Raw genomic sequence first — 2686 nt, 5'->3', positions numbered from 1 at the left:
ACAGACAGTGTTTTGCTCTTAAATTATGGAATTTTTCTCTTTTTCATCATTATGATTTTGGCTCCATTTCTGTGTAAACAGTAAATCTGTTTATTTATGTATTTCTAGAGGATCTGAAGCGTTGGTGCAGCAGTCAGCTGGTTCTGATGGTTCTGATGGGTTTGAGGCTTCATTTGGACTTGTTTTAAATCGGTCCAATAATTGCTGGTCATCGGTAGTGTGCCCCCCCCATCAGAACAAGCAGTTTTAGCTTCATCAATTAATTCAATTCAATTTTATTTATAGAGCCCAAAATCACAAAGGAATTTGCCTCATTGGGCTTCAAACAGTCACATAAAGTGAAGTGTTTCCGTATTGAAGAAGAAACTCCAAATTTCAGGTCTGTTTTTACGACAGTTGGAACTCTCAGATCTTTCTGGGTGAAACCGTCTCTCGGCTCGGCTGATCCGGCGCCGCTCAGCTGCTCTCATGTCTTGGCAGCTGCGTGATGCCCAAACGTGAGCTTCCTGCAGAGATAAGACTCCTGAATCCCTCGTGTTTCCATGGAGCCCCAGAGGGAAAAGCCTGTGACATGGAAGCAGACGGGAGATTCTGCAGCTGGAGACTCAGGTGAGGATCTGCACCTCAGACGTTTCATGGATCCTTTTCTACACGTTCAAAGCTGAACAAGTTTCAAAGAAAACCTGTGAATCAAATAAATGACATTCAGGTTTAAATCTGTATCTCTCCTCAAACGGATCCAGATTTCTGAGCCTTGAATCCACAAATGTTTGGAACATCACGTCCGTCTGCTAACACTCCTCCTGCGGCGCCTCTGCACAGAACCCGTTTTGAATGTCACCCTATCTTTTCCTACGAGCACTCACGTGCACGTCCCCCTGGAGGAGGTGTTTCCATGTTTGTTCTGCGTGTTCCTCTAAAACGTGTGATAGAGAAACAACGCCGCCTCCTTTGTTTCACGGCAGGAGCGAGCAGGAGCCTGAAAAAGATTCTGTTTGTGATGTAGAAATCTGCTGGGCGGAGCCACCAGCTTCATGCTCCGGCCCATTCTGATCATCCACCTGCAGACAAACAGATCCATGAACGTCTTTGTTTTCCATAATCTGGATCAGACCATAGACTGTAAAAATACTGGACTTCTGGAGCCATGAGGTCCCCCATTGGAAATGCATTACCTCCTCTCCTCGCAAAAGTAGGCCGCCGCTTTCCTGAAACGGATATCGCCATTCGCAACCCATCTTCAGCGATTGGTCTGAGTCATAGCTGAGTCATGGAATCTACAGGAAGTACTGTCGCCAATCAGGAGTGAGTTTATTGGAACCGTCCGCCTCTTCCACGAGATCGCGGATGTAAACAGGTTCTACTTTAATAACGGCGGAGAATTGTACAAGTCATTGTTGAAGCCTTTGAGGGAGAACCATTCCAACGTTTGATTCTGTCAGCGGTCCTTTGGGATGTCATGGTTCGCCCGGGCTGCCCCCCCCTCTAGCATGCAGCCTGGGAGCGGCCCTGGGTGTTCCACCAGGTGTTGGCACTCAACTCATCACCACAGCAGCTCTGCCCCAGCATATAAGCCCTGCATCTCCACCATTCATCGCCAGATCGTTCCCTACCCTTGGGTACAGTACCGGCAGTCTATATGAAATATTAGTGCTTTCCTGTTTTCTCTCAGCCCCAGCCCTCTGCTCACGCACTATCTCTCGGCCCTAGAACCAGCCACCACGAGTACCGACATCTCCGGATCATCCGCTTCGCCCACTGCCTCACAGCCACAGACTCTGCTGACCATCTCCGGATTACTCTCTTCATCTCCACCACTCCTGCCTGAACGCCTCCATTGGATCTTCCAGCCGCGCCTAATCATCTTCCACCTCCAAGCAATAAACTCTTACCTTCAGTCCTCGACGTGTTTTGTCCTTTCTGGGTTCCAGCGCTTGGGTCCTCGACGCCTCGCGAAATCATGACATGGGATTTACTTACATTTATTCCTTTTAGTCGAGATAAAAGGAGCATTTGGTGACGCCGAAGCAAAACGGCGCGTGGCCCCCCCCTCACGCGCCGCAGCTGCAGCTTGTCTCTTCACATACGCTGCCAGGTTACAGTCTGATCAGATGCACGTGAGAAGCGCGTTCTGCGGTATTTAAAATAAATAACCATCCTAACAAGTGAACAGCTGGATCTTTTTTCTGTTTGAAAATACGACAACATCCATTGAAGTTTGTCTCGCGCTCCTCAGACGGCTGCGTCTAATTCAGGCTGAAGCTGGAAAAGTGCGGCGAAGATGAAACTTTGGTTGGTGATTTTATGCGCATATATGCAACTTATAATTTATAAGCTACAATCAAAACAGTGAAATAAAGAAAAACGAACGTTAAACAAAGAAAAAAGTCCAAATCACATAACCTCAGAGTGAAATCTATTTCTACAGAGTAAATCCTCATCTAAAAATGTCGACAGCATGCTCCTCTTGTTGTTTTAAACTGCTGCATCGGTACATTCCATTGAGGAAAACAACAGTAGGACAATGATTGGTACATTGTTGAATTGTAAAGTAGGTGTTAAAAGGTCTTCACGGACCCATTGATGAAGTCTGCTCCCATTGGCTACCCGTCATCTGTCACTCAAACCCCCCAGACGATCGACGTCAGACCCACAAACGCTTATTGAGCCATCTGATTGGTCAATT

Source organism: Oryzias melastigma, linkage group LG4 (genome assembly GCF_002922805.2).
Source record: "Oryzias melastigma strain HK-1 linkage group LG4, ASM292280v2, whole genome shotgun sequence".
In the NCBI taxonomy this organism is placed as follows: domain Eukaryota; kingdom Metazoa; phylum Chordata; class Actinopteri; order Beloniformes; family Adrianichthyidae; genus Oryzias; species Oryzias melastigma.
This window is presented reverse-complemented; position numbering follows the sequence as displayed.